At 51.1% G+C, this 23,943-nt stretch overlaps 1 pseudogene; it reads right to left on the bottom strand.

Annotated features, from left to right (window-relative positions):
* Positions 1 to 14,952: 14,952 nt before the first annotated feature.
* Positions 14,953 to 23,943, bottom strand: part of LOC140428877 (uncharacterized) — a 38,367-nt pseudogene continuing 29,376 nt past the window's right edge.

Here is a 23,943-nt window from a genome sequence, read left to right as displayed (position 1 = left end):
CGGTGGGGCAGACGGGCAGGGACAAGGGTTGCCTCGGAAATGGTCACACATGATCCAGGGCTGGCATGGAGGTGCCGTGTGCGGCTGCCCCCTGGTTGCTACCCCAGCCTCCTATGGTGGCTCACCCCTGCGGAGAGTCCCCCACCCCCAGCCGAGGGTCCCCCACACCCCACCGAGCATGAGGGTGACAAGCTTTGCCTGTGAGCAAAGATGGCTACTCACCTCCTCGGCTCCCCACAGAGGCCCTTTCGCCAGGTTCACATTTTTCAAAAGGAGTATTAATCGGCGCCAGCATGAACACTTGCTGGGGAGGCCGATGAATGATGGGATGCCTTTGGATATGGGGTGGCTCCCAACATTGAGGGGCTAGGTCGGCGCCGGACGAATTTCCGTCCCGCCAGCTGGCGGAAAAGGACTTTGGTGCCCCGCCAGCTGGCGCGGAAATGACATCTCCGGGCGGCGCATGCGCGGGAGCGTCAGCGGCCGCTGACAGTTTCCCGCGCATGCGCAGTGGAGGGAGTCTCTTCTGCCTCCGCCATGGTGGAGACCGTGGCGGAGGCGGAAGGGAAAGAGTGCCCCCACGGCACAGGCCCGCCCGCGGATCGGTGGGCCCCGATCGCAGGCCAGATCGCCCCGCGCCCCCCCCAGGACCCCGGAGCCCGCCCGCGCTGCCTTGTCCCGCCGGTAAAGCAGGTGGTTTAATTTACGCCGGTGGGACAGGTGTTTTAGCGGCGGGACTTCGGCACATCCGGGCCAGAGAATCGAGCGGGGGGGCCCGCCAACCGGCGCGGCGCGATTCCTGCCCCCGCCGAATCTCTGGTGCCGGAGACTTCGACAACCGGCGGGGGCGGGATTCACGCCAGCCCCCGGCGATTCTCCGACCCGGCGGGGGGTTGGAGAATCTCGCCCAGAATCTGTGTCCATCAAGAAGTATAAAACTTTCCAGTGGAACAAAGCAGAATTCAGCAACTATGAGCAGCAATGAAAATCTGCCAATAAGAATCAGAAACTGAGTCAAATGAAATCACTGCAGAGTGTTTAGGTTTGGCATTTTTCTCCCCAGCGATTTCAGAAAATACCTGCAGCAAAGTTTCTAACATCGTTTAGATATAGAAGTTGCATACTTCACAGGGTGTTCAAATTTGCCAACAGAATTGTCTTGTGTCTCGAGTACTTCTATTGAAGTTTTTACAGTGGAGACCCCAGTTTTTCTCAGAAGCCTTTTGTTTTATTTTTCCCAACGAAGTCGCCAATTGCATTTATACCTGCACTTCCAAGGATGTTGTAACCTGCATATGTGAAATGTTTCCCAGCATCTCCTTGCCTTGAACTGCATCAGAATGTATCAACTCCCCCCATTATAATTTGCAAACAGGCTGAATTTCAGATGTTTTCTTGAAGTAAACTCTCACCGGAAACCATTAAAGCGTGCTCACTTTTCATTAGGAAGAGAGAGGTTGGCTCATTAAATGTGCGGGAGAGAGGGGATAATTAAAGCACTTACTTTTACTGAGTATTTGACAACAATTATACTTTACATATTTACTTGTGCACATATGCCAATTTATTCATAAAAACACTAATCATTTATTTTCATGATTCAGTTAAAATAGAGATAAATAGCACATGAACAGATGGACATTTTTACTGATTAAAAATTAGAAAAACAAGTAGCTAAACTTCGAGTGGAGTTTAGTCGGAAATTCTGATCACTACATTGGATATTGATGTGGAGATGCCGGCGTTGGACTGGGGTGAGCACAGTAAGAAGTCTTACAACACCAGGTTAAAGTCCAACAGGTTTGTTTCGATGTCACCAACTTTCGGAGCGCTGCTCCTTCCTCAGGTGAATGAAGAGGTATGTTCCAGAAACATATATATAGACAGATTCAAAGTTGCCAGACAATGCTTGGAATACGAGCATTAGCAGGTGATTAAATCTTTACAGATCCAGAGATGGGGTAACCCCAAGTTAAAGAGGTGTGAATTGTGTCAAGCCAAGTCAGTTGGTAGGATTTTGTAGGCCAGGTGGTGGGGGATGAATATAATGCGACATGAATCCCAGGTCCCGGTTGAGGCCGCACTCATGTGTGCGGAACTTGGCTATAAGTTTCTGCTCGGCGATTCTGCGTTGTCGCGCGCCCTGAAGGCCGCCTTGGAGAACGCTTACCCGGAGATCAGAGGCTGAATGCCCTTGACTGCTGAAGTGTTCCCCGACTGGAAGGGAACATTCCTGCCTGGTGATTGTCGCGCGCTATGTCCGTTCATTTGTTGTCACAGCGTCTGCATGGTCTCGCCAATGTACCACGCTTCAGGACATCCTTTCCTGCAGCGTATGAGGTAGTAGGAAAGGATGTCCCGAAGCGTGGTCCATTGGCGAGACCATGCCAACTCCAGATCCATAGCACCTCATAAAAGAATCGAGAAGATTTTTACCCTCATCCTGCGATTCTGTATGATGAGCAAGCTGATGGTATGACAATGGACCTCTTGCTTCCCACTTCAACACAGCTTAAACCATGTACAGCACTGTTCACTGGCTTCTGGCCACAGCTGATCCCAAAAGCAGGCAAGAGGTCAGGGTGGGTCAAAGTGGCTGGAGGCGAGGCAGTAGTACAAATTTTGGTCCTTCACTTCTCACCATATCCCTAGACGCAGGGATTGCTCAACTCTCAAGAAAGGGCAGAATTAAGGGACAGGATTCTCCGTTTCTTAGAGTAAGGGTTGATGCAGACACAGGGGGCGTCATTCTCTGACCCCCCGCCGGGTCGGAGAATGGCCGTTGGCCGCCGTGAATCCCGCCCCCGCCCCCGCCGAAGTCTCCGCTCCCGGAGATTGGGCGGGGGCGGGAATCCAGCCGCGCCGGTTGGCGGGACCCCCCCGCTGGATTCTCCGGCCCGGATGGGCCGAAGTCCCGCCCAGGAATTGCCTGTCCCGCCGACGTAAATCAAACCTGGTATTTACCGGCGGGACCAGGCAGCGTGGGCGGGCTCCGGGGTCCTGGGGGGGGGCGCGGGGCGATCTGACCCCGGGGGGTGCCCCCACGGTGGCCTGGCCCGCGATCGGGGCCCACCGATCCGCAGGCGGGCCTGTGCCGTGGGGGCACTCTTTCCCTTCCGCCTCTGCTACGGCCTCCACCATGGCGGAGGCAGAAGAGACTCTCCCCACTGCGCATGCGCGGGAAACTTTCGGCGGCCGCTGACGCTCCCGCGCATGCGCGGGGAAACTGACAGCGGCCGCTGACGCTCCCGCGCATGCGCCGCATTTCCGCGCCAGCTGGCGGGGCAACAAACGCCATTTCCGCCAGCTGGCGGGGCGGAAATCCCTCCGGCGTCGGCCTAGCCCCTCAATGTTGGGGCTAGGCCGCCAAAGATGCGGAGACTTCCGCACCTTTTTGCCGGCGCGATGCCCTTCTGATTTGCGCCGGCTTTGGCGCCAGTCGGCGGGCATCCCGCCGTTGGGGGAGAATTTCGCCCAGGATTCGTGGACGGTGGAGGGGCTAACACTGGCGCCAAGTGGAACACAATCGATTCCAATACAAAATGGTGCGGGATTCACGGGTCCGTGATTGACACTTGGGAGGCTGACAAGCTGTAGCCGCATTTTCACATTACACTCCCCACACACACTCACCCCAGCCAACAAGACACACTGGTTGTACTGGAGTGTACCCATACAGCTGATGGGTCAGCTGCAACTAAAGGGCACCTAGGGGGTGGTCTGGAGGACACCAATACGGCCCATGGCCCTATGTTCACAGTGGCCTGTTAACGGTGTGTGCAGCTGCATGGCTGCCTTGTTGGCTGCGGCAATGGTGTTCTGTGCCCGTCCACCCCGACCCCACAGCCCACCTCCTGGCCATCCCGCTATTCCCCCCGACCCTGTCAGAAGCCCCCTGGACCATATTGACGCCATTGTCGAGGTGGCGGAGAAATGCGATTTTCCATCAAATCGGTGGCGATTTTAGCATCGGAACATAGTCTCCGCTCAATCGCGTTTTGCGATTTTGGCATCAGGCAATGGAGAATCCCGCCCAAGGAATCTACTTCACAAAATGTACAAACAAGCAAGGTGCTGGAAACCCATAAGACCATAAGACATAGAAGCAGAATCAGACCACTCGGCCCATCGAGGCTGCTCTGGAATTCAATCATAGCTGATATTTTTCTCATCCCCATTCTCCTGCCTTCTCCCCATAACCCCTGATCCCCTTATTAATCAAGCACCTATCTATCTCTGTCTTAAAGTCACTCAGTGATTTGGCCTCCACAGCCTTCTGCGGCAAACAGTTCCACAGATTCACCACCCTCTGGCTGAAGAAATTCCTCCTCATCTCTGTTTTAAAAGATTGTCCCTTTAGTCTGAGATTGTGTCCTCTGGTTCTAGTTTTTCTTACAAGTGGGAACATCCTCTCCACCTCCACTCTATCCAGGCCTCGCAGTATCCTGTAAGTTTCAATAAGATCCCCCCTCATGCTTCTAAACTCCAACGAGTACAGTCCTCAACCGTACCAACGAGTACAGACCCAGAATCCTCAACCCAATGCATTGTTACCAGTGGGATGACAATCCCCAGTAATGGCAGACCACAGATCAACCTGCTCCTGCATAGTACTGCGAGATGCCAGAAATATCCTCATGAGTCAGGTTTTGCATGCTCCTCCCAGCTCCTCCAACCCCAACTACCCCCTGTGGTGGTATGTATTAGGGGTCATGTGGGACTGTGAAGCCGTGATGCTATTGGCTGACAGATCCCGGGTCCTGGTTGGCTGTTGACTCCTGGCTCCGCCCTGAAGGCAGAATATAAGAACCTGAGGTTCTTCCCGCCGCTTCATTCTGTTGCTGAACTGCTGGGGACAAGTCTCGCTTAATAAAGCCTCATCGACTTTGTTATAACCTGCCTACTGACGATTGGCTGGGGACTAATGATTATCCCACAATCCTATGGGAGTATGAACTTCCCCAATGAGGGGGGCGGAGAAACTCCTACTATAAATAAGCTGGCCAGTCCAGGAACCAGGAGGAAGGAGAAGGTAGCAAGGGAAGTTACTGCTACGACTATGTATATATTGTTATAGTAAATAAACTTTATTATTTTGTATCCTTAAAACTCGTGCTGGATTCTTCGGGGCCTTTACAAAACTGGCGACGAAGGTAAAAGTGAATAGCTGTCTACACTGCTGAAGCCACCTCCCTGGATTTTTGTTGGATACAGGTTGGAAGTTGTTTTCTATTATACCATGCCTCTGTACGGACGTTTGGATGTTTTTGATGCTGCGCTGGAAAGCTGGAACCAGTACATACAACGGATGCATTACTATTTCCGGGCAAACAATATCACTGAAAACGAGCGCCAGGTGGTCATATTGCTCACCGCCTGCGGGCCGCATACGTTTGGGGTGATTAGGAGCCTTACGTACCCAGCTGCGCCGGACACCAAAACGTTTGACGAACTTGTGAATATAGTGGGGCAACACTTTAACCCAACCCCGTCCACGATAGTCCAGCGTTACCGGTTTAATACCGCTGAGAGGACCCCTGGAGAATCCCTTGCCGATTTTTTATCCAGGCTACGCGGGATTGCGGAATACTGTGACTATGGTGAGACCTTGTCAGAAATGTTACGCGACCGTTTGGTTTGCGGTATTAACAATGCGGCCACCCAGAGAAAGTTGTTAGCGGAGCCAACATTGACTTTTCAACAGGCAATACAAATAGTCTTGTCCCGAGAGAGCGCAGAGCGAGGAGTACAGGAGCTACAGGGAATGGAAGTGCATGCCTTGGGGCGAAACCCTTTCCGCCCAAAAACGTCCCCCCGCACTCCTGCGGTACCTTGGGCGAGGCAACGACCAGACCGACGCCAGTGGCCATCGGACATTCCTCCCCGAAGGGAGCCTTCTCCAGAGCCAATGGATGAGGAGCCATGTCCGTGTCAGACTTGTAGGCGCCGACCCCGTCGCGGACGGCGGTCCTGGGGACGCCAGAGGCGCCGTCGTTCCGACCGAAACTGGGACCAGCCCAGGGGCCGTAACTGGGACCAGCCCAGAGGCCGTACCTTCCATGTGGATGAACCTGCGGCGACCACCCCTGAGGACGTGGAGACGGAGGACGACTGCCTGCAGCTGCATTGTGTGGCAGCTCCCCGTGTGGCCCCCATTAAGGTGACAGTACGGGTCAATGGCCACCCGCTGGAGATGGAGTTGGATACTGGCGCAGCGGTCTCCGTGATCGCCCAGAGGACATTCGACCGCATCAAGCAGGGTATACAGACCCTTACACTAACTGACTCACAGGCCAGGTTGGCCACCTACACGGGGGAACCACTGGACATTGCAGGAACTACAATGACCCCTGTTGTCTATGGACGCCAGGAGGGGCGTTTCCCACTTATCGTAGTGCGTGGCCATGGGCCCAGCCTGTTGGGTCGGGACTGGTTGCGCCATTTGCGGTTGCAATGGCAGCACATCCTCTGGAGGGTTGACTGAGGTGCTAGGACGAGACCCAGAGGTATTCCAGCCTGGTCTGGGGAAAATAAAAGGGGCCGTAGCCCGTATCCAAGTTGAACCAGGAGCCACACCGCGCTATTTCCGGGCGCGCCCAGTGCCTTACGCTTTGCTCGAGAAGGTAGAAGGGGAGCTCACTCGTTTGGAGAGTTTGGGTATTATCAGGCCTGTCCGTTTTGCTGACTGGGCAGCACCAATTGTGCCAGTAATGAAGCCAGATGCCACAGTTCGCTTGTGTGGCGACTATAAACTTACAGTGAATACAGTTTCCCGACTCGACCGATACCCAATGCCTCGCATAGAGGATCTCTACGCGAAACTTGCAGGCGGACTCTCATTCACAAAATTAGATATGAGTCACGCCTACCTGCAGTTGGAGCTGGACCCTGCCTCCCGACCATATGTAACAATTAACACACACCGGGGCCTGTATGAATATACACGGTTGCCCTTTGGAGTATCCTCTGCCTGCGCAATTTTTCAACGTGTTATGGAGGGCATTTTGAGAGGTTTACCACGTGTGGCTGTCTACCTAGATGACGTGTTGATTACAGGGACGTCGGAGCAAGAGCATTTGGAAAATCTGGAGGCTGTCCTTAAACGCCTTTCGGAGGCTGGAGTCCGTTTACGTCACACAAAGTGCGTATTTCAGGCAAAAGAAGTAGTCTACCTAGGTTATCGGGTGGACCGCGAGGGTCTGCACCCCGTCGCAGAGAAGGTGCGTGCAATTCAACATGCCCCCACCCCGACTGACACTTCGCATCTTCGTTCTTTTCTCGGTCTCGTAAACTATTACGGGAAGTTCCTCCCCAATCTGGCAACTACGCTGGCCCCCTTACACCTGCTGCTAAAGAAAAATCACACCTGGGTTTGGGGTCAGCCGCAAGAAACTGCTTTCCGGCGGGTAAAGCAACAATTGTCGTCATCTGGGTTACTAACCCACTATGATCCGGGAAAGCCTTTGCTCGTCACATGTGATGCATCCCCGTATGGTATTGGGGCTGTCCTGTCCCACAAGATGGAGAACGGGGCCGAGCGACCGATAGCTTTCGCCTCCCGCACATTGACTGCAGCGGAGAAGAAGTACGCGCAGATCGAGAAGGAGGGCCTGGCAGTGGTTTTCGCGGTGAAACGCTTCCACCAGTATGTGTACGGCCGCCATTTCACTATCGTGACTGATCATAAGCCCCTGCTGGGACTCTTCAGAGAGGATAAGCCGATACCGCCCATTGCTTCTGCATGGATCCAGCGCTGGGCTTTGTTGCTTGCTGCATATGAGTATTCTCTGGAGCACAAACCAGGTACGCAGATAGCAAATGCCGACGCACTGAGCCGATTGCCTTTATCGACCGGCCCCATGTCGACCCCCACGACCGGTGAGATGGTCGCAACCCTAAATTTTATGGACACCTTGCCTGTCACGGCATCACAGATCCGTGAGTGGACCCAGACGGAGCCAGTCCTGTCAAAGGTTCGGCACATAGTCCTGTATGGTGGGCAGCATAGACAGCTCCCAGGCGAGTTACGGGCATTTTCCTCCAAGCTGTCAGAGTTCAGCGTGGAAGACGGCATCCTCTTGTGGGGGACGCGTGTGGTTGTCCCGGAAAAAGGCCAGGAGCTGATATTATCAGACTTGCACAATGGGCATCCGGGCGTGACCAAGATGAAAATGTTGGCCCGGAGTTATGTCTGGTGGCCAGGCCTCGACACCGACATTGAGAAGGTGGCCCAAAACTGCTCCATTTGCCAGGAGCATCAGAAGCTTCCGCCGGCCGCGCCCCTACATCACTGGGAATGGCCAGGGCGGCCTTGGGCACGCTTACATGCAGATTTCGCAGGCCCTTTTCAGGGATCCATGTTCCTCCTACTAATTGACGCCCAGTCCAAATGGCTGGAGGTGCATAAGATGCAGGGGACAACGTCCTGCGCAACAATTGAAAAAATGCGTTTATCATTTAGCACGCATGGCCTCCCCGAGGTGCTGGTCACGGATAATGGCACTCCATTCACGAGTGAGGAGTTTGCTAGGTTTACAAAGATGAACGGCATCCGCCATATCCGCACTGCCCTTTACCACCCGGCTTCAAATGGGTTGGCAGAGCGTGCAGTGCAAACATTCAAAAGAGGCCTAAAGAAGCAGTCTTCCGGATCAATGGACACGAGACTGGCTCGGTTTTTGTTTACGTACAGGACCACCCCCCATACAGTGACTGGGGTAGCTCCCGCAGAACTCCTAATGGGCCGGAGACTTCGCACCCGCCTTAGTATGGTCTTCCCGGACATTGGCGCAAAAGTACGCCGCACACAAGACCGGCAGGGACCGGGATTGTCTCAGCATCGTCCGATTCGGCAGTTTGCGCCCGGTGACCCAGTATTCGTGCGGAATTTTGCTGGTGGTGCCCAATGGGTTCCTGGGGTAATCTTTCGCCAAACGGGCCCTATATCGTACCAAGTGCAAGCCCAGGGTCGTCTCCAGCGAAAACATGTAGACCACGTCCGGTCCAGAAGATCATCCCCGCAAAAGATTCCCCGCCCCCGGAGCTCAGTTCAACAGCGGCAAAGACCAGAAACAAGGGAAGGTAGTCCTCCAAATCTTCCACTGGTGCCTCACTCAAAGCCTGCGCAGGTCATGACGGGACCGAATGGGGACAGAGACGCTGACATGACGGAGGCAGCAGACTCTGACTCCGAGATGGAGACACAGGATGAATCAGAGGGGGAATCCTCGGGTCCACAGGCCGTGGATGTACAACCGCGCCGTTCATCACGGAAGCGCCGGTCTCCGTCTCGTTATACGCCGCCTGATCCAGCGCCGCGTGCAAATGGCGTCCGGCCTGCGGCTAAACGAGTTCGACGCCTTCCTTCGCCAGGGCCTACGGTAGATTCCTTGGACTTTGGGGGGAGGGATGTTATAACCTGCCTACTGACGATTGGCTGGGGACTAATGATTATCCCACAATCCTATGGGAGTATGAACTTCCCCAATGAGGGGGGCGGAGAAACTCCTACTATAAATAAGCTGGCCAGTCCAGGAACCAGGAGGAAGGAGAAGGTAGCAAGGGAAGTTACTGCTACGACTATGTATATATTGTTATAGTAAATAAACTTTATTATTTTGTATCCTTAAAACTCGTGCTGGATTCTTCGGGGCCTTTACAAAAGACTTCATCACTACTCGACTCTCTCGTATGTCATTGCGCGCTACAATTTATTAAGTGAGACTTGTCCCCAGCAGTCTCCCCGCCGCTTCATATTACGCCCAGTGGGTCCCCCAGTATGCAGACAAGGCCCGCCCGCTAATACAGACCACTACCTTCCCCCTGTCGACAGAGGCTCGCCAGGCCTTCAGCCGCATCAAAGCGGATATCGCAAAGGCCACGATGCGCGCCATCGACGAGTCCCTCCCCTTCCAGGTCGAGAGCGACGCATCTGACGTAGCTCTGGCGGCCACCCTTAACCAAGCGGGCAGACCCGTGGCCTTTTTCTCCCGAACCCTCCACGCCTCAGAAATCCGCCACTCCTCAGTGGAAAAGGAAGCCCAAGCCATAGTGGAAGCTGTGCGACATTGGAGGCATTACCTGGCCGGCAGGAGATTCACTCTCCTCACGGACCAACAGTCGGTAGCCTTCATGTTCGATAATGCACAGCGGGGCAAAATTAAAAATGACAAGATCTTAAGGTGGAGGATCGAGCTCTCCACCTTCAACTATGAGATCTTGTACCGTCCCGGAAAGCTGAAGGAGCCGTCCGATGCCCTATCCCGCGGCACTTGTGCCAACGCACAAATAGACTGTCTCCAAGCCCTCCACGAGGACCTCTGCCACCCGGGGGTCACTCGGTTCTACCATTTCATAAAGTCCCGCAACCTCCCCTACTCTGTGGAGGAGGTCCGTACAGTCACCAGGAACTGCCACATCTGCGCAGAGTGCAAACCGCACTTTTTCAGGCCTGATAGAGCGCACCTGACCAAGGCTTCCCGCCCCTTTGAACGCCTCAGTTTGGATTTCAAAGGGCCCCTCCCCTCCACTGACCGCAACGCATACTTCCTGAACGTGGTGGACGAGTACTCTCGTTTCCCCTTCGCCATCTCCTGCCCCGATATGACAGCGGCCACAGTCATTAAAGCCCTTGGCACCATATTCACACTGTTCGGTTGCCCCGCATATATCCATAGCGACAGGGGGTCCTCCTTCATGAGTGACGAGCTGCGCCAGTTCCTGCTCAGCAAGGGCATAGCCTCGAGCATGACGACCAGCTACAACCCCCGGGGGAACGGGCAAGTAGAGAGGGAGAACGGCACGGTCTGGAAGACCGTCCTGCTTGCCCTACGGTCCAGGGATCTCCCAGTTTCCCGGTGGCAGGAGGTACTCCCGGATGCTCTCCACTCCATCCGGTCGCTGCTGTGTACCACCACTAACCAAACGCCACATGAGCGCCTCCTTGTCTTCCCCAGGACGTCCTCCTCCGGAACGTCACTGCCGACCTGGCTGGCGGCCCCAGGACCCATCTTGCTCCGGAAACATGTGCGGGCGCACAAATCGGACCCGTTGGTCGAGAGGGTTCACCTTCTCCACGCGAACCCGCAGTACGCCTACGTACCCCGACGGCCGACAGGACACGGTCTCCCTGCGGGACCTGGCGTCCGCCGGCAACACACACACCCCCCCGACACCGATCATCCCCTCCCTACCACCGGCGCACCCCGCGACCACCCCCTTCCCGGGAGGATCGGTCCTCCTCCCGTGCCCGCCCAGGAGTGAAACAGGAACGAACACCGAAACGCTCCCGGAGACGACAACGCCTGAACAAGCACCTGCACCACCACCGGGGCTGAGGCGATCGACGAGGAAGACCAGACCGCCCGCTCGACTCGTGGCATCGGCGTGACACCAAGAATGTTGTTGGATTGTAACAAAAAAAAATGTTTTTCTCTTACTAATATTGTAAATAGTTTCACAAACTTTGTACATAGCCCAGTGTAGGGCTAAAACTGTAGTAACATGCCCAAAATTTTCCTCCCAGGACCAGCCTTGTAAACCCCTACCACCATGCGAACCACCACCCCGCCGGGTTCCTTTTTAACAAGGGGTGAATGTGGTGGTATGTATTAGGGGTCATGTGGGATTGTGAAGCCGTGATGCTATTGGCTGACAGATCCCGGGTCCTGGTTGGCTGTTGACTCCTGGCTCCGCCCTGAAGGCGGAGTATAAGAACCTGAGCTTCTCCCCGCCGCTTCATTCTGTTGCTGAACTGCTGGGGACAAGTCTCGCTTAATAAAGCCTCATCGACTTCATCACTACTCGTCTCTCTCGTAAGTCATTGTGCGCTACACCCCCTTCCCATTACTTTTGCTCTGCTCCATATGATGAACCTTGGGACCAAACCTCAGTGCTATAAAACCTTATTTCCCCTCCACAATTGTGCAACCTTAAATCCCCTTCATCCCCCCCCTCCCAACATATGTTGAGATATCCCAATGCAGTGCTGCCATGTTCTTGGTAGACCTTGCCAGCCTGTGTATCCATCCACCTCTAATCTGGTAGTCGGCTCTATATTGATGTCTCGTGCTATGGGCGGCACAGTAGCACAGTGGTTATCACTGTTGCTTCACAGCGCCAGGGTTCCAGATTTGGTTCCCAACTTGGGTCACTCCCCGTGTCTGTGTGGGTTTCCTCCGGGTGATCCGGTTTCCTCCCACATGTCCTGAAAGATGTGCTGTTAGGTAATTTGGACATTCTGAATTCTCCCTCTGTGTATCCGATCAGGCGCTGGAATGTGGCAACTAGGGGCTTTTCACAGTAACTTTATTGCAGTGTTAATGTAAGCCTACTTGTGACAATAAAGATTATTATTATTGATGTGTTAAGTAAGTTGGTTCAAGTTGACTGCAACTGGATGCAGTGAAACTAGAAACAGGCTTCTGACACAGGAGATGGTCCAACACTGTTTTATTGAACTTCCTGATTGCTGTATATAGTCTGCTGTGAGTTGACACTCTCTCACTCTAACTGATAACCTCCTACTGGCTTGACCAGACGAACTCTCTACCTCATGGTGATAGTGCTCACTGGCTTGTGCACTCTTACTATCTCAGTAGCTGTGTCCTGTAGAGAGAGAGAGAGTCTTAATGCCCTGTGTGCTTTATAGTGGTGACACCTGTCTGGTGATTGGTTGTTATGTGTCGTGTGTGTTCATTGGTTATCCTGTGTGTCAATCACTGCCTGTCTGCATCTCATTATATACATGAGTGGATATTATGAAAATTATAGGTGTAAATTTTTGTATTGAATTAAAGTCAGTAAGTTTATAAGTTTCAGGCTCGTGATCAAAAGGATGCAGACTACCTTTTATTTATGATGCAAGTGAAAGATTATTTTAACAAAACAATAGCTAGTTTCAGTTGTTATTTCAAAAAGGATTTCCTTTGAGAACATTAGTTAGGATGCTGACTGGACCAATACTAAACCTTGTCTTAATCATTGCAACTTACATTTCACACAATAAATGCAGGTGACGGAAACTAGTTTTCCCATTCTAGCTCATCGATCTAGGATAACAAAAGAAGAGATGAAAATTGGGAATATACAGATAAGAATGTATAGGACTATTCGAGCTACTGAATTATCGGTTTCAGAGCAATATTTAACTCCCAAAACTTAAAGTAGTTCCTTTTGAACTGTATATTCGATGATAACTTTGACTTGAAATGTAATATATAAGGAAAACAAAGGTACTGTAAAACAATGTGCTGCATTGTGCTCCCTTGCAGTCTTCACATCTTAACATTTTGGATGAATTGTCCGAGTCCCAAACCAGGAGTTCCTATACATACTGGGCAGGATTCTCCATTCCTGAGACTTTCTGGACTCCATTGCCGGCTCCAGGAATGCATTTATTCTGAATCTTTACCTCAGATTTTATTGTACGCACTTGTCAGACCAGGAGGTTGGCCCTGCTTCAAATCAGATCAACTTTCCCTCCCAATTCTTCCACCCATTTGTTCTGCTTGCTGTGTGTATTGAATTCTCCTCCACTTGTTCCCTCAGCCTGTGCCCCTATGTGACTAAGAGCAATGTCACTGGAGGGCTATTATTGTAGGGCGGCATGGTGGCATAGTGGTTAACACTGTTGCCTCACAACGCCAGGGACCCGGGTTCATTTCCGGTTTTGGGTGACTGTGTGGAGTTCGCATTTTCTCCCCTTGTCGGTGTGGGTTTCCTCCTGGTGCTCTGGTTTCCTCCCACAGTCCAAAGATGTGCAGGTTAGGTGCATTGGCTAAATTGACCCTTAGTGTCCTAAAGTTAGGCGGGGTTACTGGACTACAGGGATCAAGTGGGGGCGTGGTCCTAGGTAGGGTTCTCTTTCAGAGGGTTGGTGCAGACTTGATGGCTGAATGGCCTCCTTCTGCACTGTAGGGATTCTATGATACTCTCAAACCTTTTCATGTTCAACATTGAAGGAAATTATAGTTTTCTTTCTTTAGCAGCAATTTCAAAAATTGCTTTCTCATTTGATTTATGGAATTCTATAAACTAATAAGCGCCCTTTGAATCTTGTAATATCGAAGGCACAGTAATAATTTCAAAGAAGAGGAATATGTGTTTCTTTTGGAAGATAAACCAATCAGTATTTTAAAATCAGTTATTAAAAGATAAGAGAATCTTATTACGCAGTTTGATGGTTCACCATCGAATCTGGAAGTAGTTTATAATAGAAGAGTTGCTGTTCACAACAGGAGTTTACTAAACAAAACTCTTTCCCATGTTTTTAAAAATTCTTTATTGTGGGATGTGGCTTCACTGGCTAGGCCAGAATTTGTTACTCTTCATTAATTGCCCTTGAGAAGGTGGTGGTGAACTGCCTTCTTGAACCACTGGAGTCAATGTGGTGTAGGTACAGCCACTGTGTTGTTAGGAGGAAGTTCCTGGATTTTGATCCAGCGACAGTGAAGGGACGGCGATATATTTATAGTCAGGATGGTGCATGACTTGGAGGGGAACTTCCAGGTGGTGGTGTTCCCATGTATCTGCTGTCCTGTGGGTCTGGAAGGTGCTGCTTAAGGGGCCTTGGTGAGTTCCTGTAGTGCATCTTGTAGATGGTACACATGGCTGCTACTGTGCATTGGTGGTAGAGGGATAGAATGTTTGTGGATGGGGTGCTTTGCCCTGGATGGTGTTGAGCTTCTTGAGTGTTATTGGAGCTGCATTCATCCAGGCAAGTGAGGGGTATTCCATCACACTCCTGACTTGCGCCTTGTACATGGTGGACAGGCTTTGGGGAGTCAGGAGATGAGTTACTCACTGCCGGATTCCTAGCATCTGACCTGTCCTTGTACCCACAGTATTTATATGGCTAGCCCATTCAGCTTCTGGTCAATGGTAACCCCCAGGAAGTTGATAATGGAGGATTCCATTGAATTGAATGTAAAGGGGTGGTGGTTAGATCCTCTCTTATTGGAGATGGTCATTGCCAGACACTTCTTCGGCAATCAGTTTCTGTGCATCTGGACAGAGTTCCATTGTTCCTCCCGAGGAGAGAGTCAAGATTGTTATTAGTGTGTCTTCTGATATAACAAGCTTTGATCTCTCGCTTTTGTGATAATTCAGGGTGGGGCGCCAGTTCTTTGCACTTCGACTGTTACCAATGACCACAAGGAATCTGTACAAGAGGTATGAGATTCCATAGGCTGAAAGAATAATTATTTTGATCTTGTAACTCTGATTGGTAGCTCCCTGAATAAAAGGGCCTGTACTATAATCATGTGACATAGCAGCCATCTGTTTGTGGTCCAGCAAAGTCCATTTTTAAATATGACAAAATAATAATGTTTTGGTTTTCTTTTCATATCATATGGACCCAACATCTGAATTTTGGTCCCAAATTGCTCCTCTGAAAACCCTTTGACTATCACTATGCCTGTAGAAGCCCTTTGGATTTACTTTTAAGTTAGCAATCAAAACTTCCTTACTTCTTTTCTGTGGGAATGAGAGCAACACTGGATATTAGGCTGTGAAATGCTTGCTTTAAGTGATCACTTTTAGTGAGTAAACCTTTATACTGATGTTCACATTTGTCAGGCACCTGTTTGGATAGTCAGAGGCTTTTCCCCAGGGTGGAGGGGTCACTTACTAGGGGGCATAGGTTTAAGGTGAGAGGGGCAAGGTTTAGAGCAGATGTACGAGGCAAGTTTTTTACGCAGAGGGTAGTGGGTGCCTGGAACTCGCTACCGGAGGAGGTGGTGGAAGCAGGGACGATAGTGACATTTAAGGGGCATCTTGACAAATACATGAATAGGATGGGAATAGAGGGATACGGACCCAGGAAGTGTAGAAGATTGTAGTTTAGTCGGGCAGCATGGTCGGCTCGGGCTTGGAGGGCCGAAGGGCCTGTTCCTGTGCTGTACATTTCTTTGTTCTTTGTTCTTTGTTCCTGGAGGAAATTTGAAGCAGTCTATGTAATATTTATTGTGTAAACTGCCGAATTATAAGTGTTAATTGATATAATGCTTCACCCATCTGTAGCATTGTGGATTAATGGAGAAAGATTTGAGCACCAGAAATTATGGAATTCAATTCGTCATTTAATTAGTGCTTCAACCTAGTTTGTTAAGAAGTGTATCTACACTGTATCTTACTGCGGATGTGTAATTTGTTCGATATACATACTTTTTATAAAGTGTCATGGGAATGTTACTTTACAAAATGTTTGTCTGTTCAAGTGGCTGCAGTGATATCAGAGTGTGGGTGGAGCTGAGCTTTGGCTCTGCTTTTTAGTTTCGCTTTGAGGAAAAGTTTGGGTGTGTCTGTGTTTTTTAGTTTCGTTTTAGTGTTGGAGCTGCAGCCAGCCAAAGAAGGTGAAATTTTGATCTCTCTGCAATCTAATGACTATCTCTAGATCATTTGGTGAATTCAGAGTGATAACTGCTCTCAGTCGAGAATTTAAACCTGATGTGCTTCTGTAAAAAGGTTTTTTTTGTCTTATGGATGTTAAAAGGAAAGTTTAAGGATTACTTAGAGTGTTGTATTCTTTGGGGGTTGTATTTGAATTGATGGTTGCTAAGATGCTCACTACATGTTTTAAAAAAGGTTAACTGAGTTCATAGAATAAATATTGTTTTGCTTTAAAAAATACTTTTAGAGTTCTGCTGCACCACACCTGTAGAGTGGGCCATGTGCTCCCCATACCACAATCTAGTAAAAGTCATGGGTCAGGTGATCTCCATGATATACTTTGGAGTTCTCTAAATCCTGGCCCATAACAAATGAAAATTCACATATTCCATAGCTTGATCATTTTCTGGGATGATGCATGAAACAGCGTTCCCCATTTCCTCATTTGTCCTGTTCTGAAACTCTTATCTCGTCCCAGCCCTGTCTCTCAATTTTCCTATCATTCTTTTTCATGTATCAGTAGTTGCCAGACAATTATTGTGAGATAAAGGGAAAGATATAAGGCAGGAATGAGGGAAAGTAGGAGAACCAGCTTGGGGAATTAGCTCAAATGGTAGAGCGCATGTGAGAGGTAGTGGGGTTGGTGCCCACATTCTCCATTTTGATTTGGGGCAGCACACTGGCACAGTGGTTAACACTACTGCCTCACAGTGGCGGGGATCGATTCCCACCTTAGGTGATTGTCGGTATGGAGTTTGCACATTCTTCCCGTGTCTGCGTGAGTTTCCTCCGGGTTCTCCGTTTTTTTCCCACAGTCCAACAATGTGCAGGTTAGGTGGATTGGCCATTGTAAATTGCACCTTAGTTAGGTGGAATTATGGGGTTCGGGGGGAGTGGGCTTAGGTAGGGTGCTCTTTCAGAGGGTCAGTGCAAACTTGATGGACTTGAATGGCCTCCCTCTGCACTGTAGCAATTCTATTACTCCACGAAACATACAGAGAGAGAAAAAGCAAAGTAAAAAGAGGACGGCAGAGAAGAGGTGAAACTGTCCAGAGACAATCTTCTTCTTACAGGACAATCTCATACAAGGTCAATTTATGATTAACAATTTTAGAAGTTATATCAGGGCTGCACAAAAACACGTTAACAGCACATCTCATTAAATATTCTGGTTACTCTGATTGAGCTGTTTAATCCACACGATTAGCTGCCTAATGTCCCATGGCTCAAAATAGCTAACTATTGTTATAACTACATTCTTAATGATGCTGAGCGACAGTAATGCATGAATCAGGGCATGTAAAGGTAATGGCCCCGATGTGTTGTCTTTTGAATATGTATTAAAGTGAGGCCCTGGCTGACCCCCCAGGGGAATGGAAAAGATCCAATGGCACTATTCAAAGAAGGCTAAATACGGCCCCTCAGTGGCCAACATTTATCCCTCAAACAATTGCTAAATACAGATGATATGGTTTTTATTTTAATGTGCCAGACTTCTGGTGACAGGGATGTGCTGAGTGGATGTAGGAAAGTTGGCGGTCCTCCTGGAAATTTGAATTTGACACTTTTAGCCCAGCAATAGGCCACTCAACTTGCAAACCCCCCACCCACCGACCCTCTTCCAAGATCGCCACAGCTACCAAGACATGCCCGCAAATAATTCTAATAGCCGACGAGACGGCAGGATCAACGAGAGTCTGGAAAGGGAAAACAAGATTACGATGAACACGCAGAGTGAGACAGAGCTGGTCACAGCCAAACAGGCCTGGTCGCTGAGGCACATGCAGGATTAACCTCTTATTAGCCAGTGGATGGAGCTCCTAACGCAGGAGCTGGTGATGATGGCAACTTCCCCAAACCGCCAGAGATAGACAAATGCCACAGGTCACTCCGGCCGAGGCCAAAACTGGTGAGCAGCCACGGGCCATCATCTCAAATCTGCACCGGTACCAGGACAGGGAGAAGATCCTGAATTCGGCAAGACACACATGGTCCTGTAAGTGGGAGGGACACTCAATCCATGTGTACCAAGACATTGGAGCAGACCTGGCCAAGTGATGGGCTGACTTCAATGCAGTCAAGGCAGCCCTATATAAAAACAAGCTACAGTTTGGGATGCTGTACCCGGCCAAGCTCTGAGCAACCTTCCCGGGAAAGGAGCATTATTTCACTGCACCGGCCAAAGCGGATGAATTTGTGCGCAGGCATGGGCTGGGAAGGCAGCAGCAGCAGTGAACACAAACTCATAAAAGAAAGGACAATTGTACGGGTTGGAGCTGCCTCGTTTTCAGGCTGTCAGGAGTCCCAGGAAGGAGGGTAAGGTGAAGATTGCTCCCGGGGGGGCTCCAAACTAGCGAGCAAGCTAACACAGGGAGCCATGGGCGAAGGGTGGGGGGCGCAGCACAGCTCCCAATGTGAAGAGGGTGCCTTGCAGGAGGGGGATAAAACTCTAGATAGGGCAGAAGACGGGATAAAGACAATGGGGGGGGGGGGGGGGGGTGGAGGATAGCAGGGGCGGTCCACAGGGGCACGGGGAGGGGGTGACATGATGGATAGATTGGCCCAGGGGGAGAATCGGGGGTTAGAAGGAGGGGATGAGGTAGAACGCTGGCTACGAAGAGTGCACATGGGGAGAGCAGAAATAAGAGCACCAAGAACGGCCATCTTGTATTGCCCCCAAACAAAGGGAAACCCCGGAGTGCAGGGGCGCATCCACATGGTGAATATGGCAACAATGGCCATCTTGGACGGCCCCTGGAGAATGGGAAACCCGTGAGTGCAGGGACGCATCCACAAAGTAAGAATGCTTGACTCCGCAGGAGGGGCGCGGGACAGAAACCCCCAATCAGGATAATCACCTGGAACGCCAGAGGAATTAACGGCCCAGTGAAACGATCAAGGGCGGGATTCTCTGTTGCCCCATGCCGATATTGTAATTGGCAATTGGGTGGAGAATTCCTTCCGATGGCTAAATCGGAGGCGGCACCGGTTTGACGTCGGTTTTCAAGTCTCCGCCCCTTCTGAAATGGCATCATCGCATTGCGCGGTGCACGCCATTGGACCGGCATTGGGGCATCACTGGAAGGCCCTTCCCCAATGCTTCCTCCCCGATGGGCCGAGTTCCCAACTGTGCGGTTGACGTGTGGTCTGAGTGGTCGGGTCCCCGGCATGTCGGCTGCGGACTGCGTCCAGCGCCGTCACACTCGGCCTGGATCCATGCCGTGTGCCGGGTGGGCTTCCGTGAGGGCTGGGGGGACTGGTGGGGGGTGTCCAGGAGGTGGCCTGTGGGGTCGCATTTGGCGGGTCGGGTCCGCTCACGGCCGGTGCGACTGCTGCAGGTTGACGAAGTGCGCATGCACGGCCAAGGACCCAGCCATTCTCCGGCTGTTTTTGGCACGGGAGCTGGGTGTTTCACTTGGTGCCACTGCTAGCCCCTCACCAGTCCCGGAATCGATGCGGCTTCAGCACCGATTTTGGAGTCATAAAACGCCCACAAATGCTCTGTTTTCAGCCGGCACTTAGCTGCTGAAACGGAGAATCCAGCCTCAGAGTCTTCGCCCACCTGAAAAGTCTTACGGTCTCCAAGAGACGCACCTGAGGTAGAAGGGCCGACTGAGGGTAAGAAAGAGCTGGGTGGGACAGACTTACCAATCATGCTACAGGATGAGGGCTCGTGGGGTGGACATACTGCTCAACAAGAGGACAGCTTTCATGGTGACGAAGATGGGTACAGACCAAGGAGATGGTATATCATGGTTAGTGATGTCTTGGAAGGGGCACCAGTGGTCCTTGTAAATGTGTATGTTCCCAACTGGGACAATGTGGAATTCTTAAAGAAAACCACGGCAGAAATCCCTGACTTAGACTCCCACCGACTCATTATGGGGGCGGGGGGGGGGGGGGGGGCGGGGGAACTTTAACTGTGTACAGGTCCCACGGATGGACAGGCCAAGCCTGGAATTGGTGAAACTATCAAACATGGCGAGAGAGTTGAACACCTTCATGGTGCAGATGGGGACAGCGGACCCCTGGATGTTCATGCGTCCAAGAGAGAAGGAGTTCTCCTTCTCCCAGGTCCATAGGGTCTACATTAGAACATAGAACATAGAACAATACAGCGCAGTACAGGCCCTTCAGCCCACGATGTTGCACCGAAACAAAAGCCATCTAACCTACACTATGCCATTATCATCCATATGTTTATCCAATAAACTTTTAAATGCCCTCAATGTTGGCGAGTTCACTACTGTAGCAGGTAGGGCATTCCACGGCCTCACTACTCTTTGCGTAAAGAACCTACCCCTGACCTCTGTCCTATATCTATTACCCCTCAGTTTAAGGCTATGTCCCCTCGTGCTAGCCATTTCCATCCGCGGGAGAAGGCTCTCACTGTCCACCCTATCTAACCCTCTGATCATTTTGTATGCCTCTATTAAGTCTCCTCTTAACCTTCTTCTCTCTAACGAAAACAACCTCAAGTCCATCAGCCTTTCCTCATAAGATTTTCCCTCCATACCAGGCAACATCCTGGTAAATCTCCTCTGCACCCGTTCCAAAGCTTCCACGTCCTTCCTATAATGCGGTGACCAGAACTGTACGCAATACTCCAAATGCGGCCGTACCAGAGTTCTGTACAGCTGCAACATGACCTCCTGACTCCGGAACTCAATCCCTCTACCAATAAAGGCCAACACTCCATAGGCCTTCTTCACCACCCTATCAACCTGGGTGGCAACTTTCAGGGATCTATGTACATGGACACCTAGATCCCTCTGCTCATCCACACTTTCAAGAACTTTTCCATTAGCCAAATATTCCACATTCCTGTTTTTCCTTCCAAAGTGAATCACCTCACACTTCTCTACATTAAACTCCATTTGCCACCTCTCAGCCCAGCACTGCAGCTTATCTATATCCCTCTGTAACCTGCTACTTCCTTCCACACTATCGACAACACCACCGACTTTAGTATCGTCTGCAAATTTACTCACCCACCCTTCTGCGCCTTCCTCTAGGTCATTGATAAAAATGACAAACAGCAACGGCCCCAGAACAGATCCTTGTGGTACTCCACTTGTAACTGAACTCCATTCTGAACATTTCCCATCAACCACCACCCTCTGTCTTCTTTCAGCTAGCCAATTTCTGATCCACATCTCTAAATCACCCTCAATCCCCAGCCTCCGTATTTTCTGCAATAGCCTACCGTGGGGAACCTTATCAAACGCTTTGCTGAAATCCATATACACCACATCAACTGCTCTACCCTCGTCTACCTGTTCAGTCACCTTCTCAAAGAACTCGATAATGTTTGTGAGGCATGACCTACCCTTCACAAAGCCATGCTGACTATCCCTGATCATATTATTCCTATCTAGATGATTATAAATCTTGTCTCTTATAATCCCCTCCAAGACTTTACCCACTACAGACGTGAGGCTCACCGGTCTATAGTTGCCGGGGTTGTCTCTGCTCCCCTTTTTGAACAAAGGGACCACATTTGCTATCCTCCAGTCCTCTGGCACTATTCCTGTATCCAATGATGACATAAAAATCAAAGCCAATGGTCCAGCAATCTCTTCCCTGGCCTCCCAGAGAATCCTAGGATAAATCCCATCAGGTCCCGGGGACTTATCTATTTTCAGCCTGTCCAGAATTGCCAACACCTCTTCCCTACGTACCTCAATGCCATCTAATCTATTTACCTGGAGCTCAGCATTCTCCTCCACAACATTATCTTTTTCCTGATTGAATACTGACGAAAAATATTCATTTAGTATCTCGCCTATCTCTTCAGACTCTACACACAACTTCCCATCCCTGTCCTTGACTGGTCCTACTCTGTCCCTAGTCATTTGCTTATTCCTGACATACCTATAGAAAGCTTTTGGGTTTTCCTTGATCCTTCCTGCCAAATACTTCTCATGTCCCCTCCTTGCTCGACATTAGACTCGACTTCTTCCTAGTGGGGAAAGCGATGCTTCCAGGGATAGTGGGAGCGGAGTACTCCGCGATAGTAATCTTCAACCACGCTCCTCACTATGTGGATGTGAGCTTTCAGACGGGCCAGGCACAACCCCCCCCCCCCCCCAATAAAACTGGACACGGCCCTCCTCGCCAGTAAGGCATTCTGTGAGCAGATATCACAAGCCATCGACACGTACCAGCAACCAAAATGGGGAAGTCTCGCCCTCCACATTCTGGGAGGCATTGAAGGCGGTGACAATGGGGGAAATTATTGCATTCAAGGCGTGCAAGGATAGGAAGGAGAGGGTGGCTAGGCAATAGTTGGTCGACTCCATACTGGAGGTAGACTGGCGGTACTCCTTGCCCCCGACCAGGGAACTATTGGTGGAGAGGAAAAAGTTACAATGGACTTTGATCTGCTCTCCACAAGGAGAAAAGTGCACCAGCTCTGCCAGAGACTAAGCCAACCTGCTGGCCCATCAGCTGAGAAAGCAGTCAGCCATGAGGGAAATAGCTCAAGGACAGGAGCGGCAAACCATTCGCAGCACCAGAACAAATCAATGAAGTCAAGGGTGACTCAGTGGCACAATGGTTAACACTGCTGCCTCACGGCACTGAGGACCCGATTTCAATCCCGGGCCCAGGCCAGTGTCCGTGTGGAGTTTGCATATTCTCCCTGTGTCTGCGTTGGTCTCACCCCTGATGCGCGATCAATTACACTCAAGACAAAGTGATTTCATAACTGAAGGCTTTAATCTACTAGAACCTGTTCCCCATCAGCTTCGGTACAGAAAGTGAAGGCTGCTGGGACGGCACCGTTTCTTATACTCCGCCTGTCAGGGCGGAGCTACGTAACAACAGCCAATGGTAGACTCCTGGGTCTAACCAATGGTCATCAACCTCTTAGGTACCGCAATACCTGGTACTGCCACATTCACCCCCTGTTAAAAAAGAGTCCGGCGGGAGTGGTGGCCAGTGGTAACAGTCGCCTTTAACATGGTATGATCAGGTATGGAGGTACCGTGCTGTCGAGGATATTTACAAAGTGTTCGTTCACAGTTAAAGTCACAGCGAAGCAATCAGTCGATTGGGTGGCCTGGTCGTCCTTCTGGAGCGTCTGGGCTTTGGCGGTGATTCTGGTGGGGGTCCCGGTGGTTGCGACTCCGGGAGCGTGGTTTCGGCCTCCCTGGCAGCTTCGTCACCCCTAGGCAGCGCTGTAGGGGCAAAGGATTGACAGGGAGGGGGCCGCCTGTAGGGGGCGTTGGTGGGTGGTCGGGCCTAGGCAGGAGACGCGGGAGTACTGACCCTCCAGTGAGGTGCTGTGGGGGGTGGGGGTGGGAGCAATGGTTCGGGTGCGCGTGGGGTTCCGGCGGGTGCCAGGTCCCGAAGGGAGACTGTATCTTGCCGGCCGTCAGGGAACGCCACGTAGGCGTACTGGGGGTTAACGTGCAGCAGGTGGACCCTCTCGACCAACGGGTCCGACTTGTGCGCCCGCACGTGCTTCCGAAGCAGGATGGGTCCGGGTGTCGCTAACCAGGTTGGGAGCGATGTCCCGGAGGAGGACTTCCTGGGGAAAACAAGGAG

This window comes from Scyliorhinus torazame, chromosome 8 (assembly GCF_047496885.1).
Source record: "Scyliorhinus torazame isolate Kashiwa2021f chromosome 8, sScyTor2.1, whole genome shotgun sequence".
Lineage (NCBI taxonomy): Eukaryota > Metazoa > Chordata > Chondrichthyes > Carcharhiniformes > Scyliorhinidae > Scyliorhinus > Scyliorhinus torazame.
The sequence above is the reverse complement of the archived record's forward strand: the minus strand, read 5'-3'. Positions and strand labels throughout refer to the sequence as shown.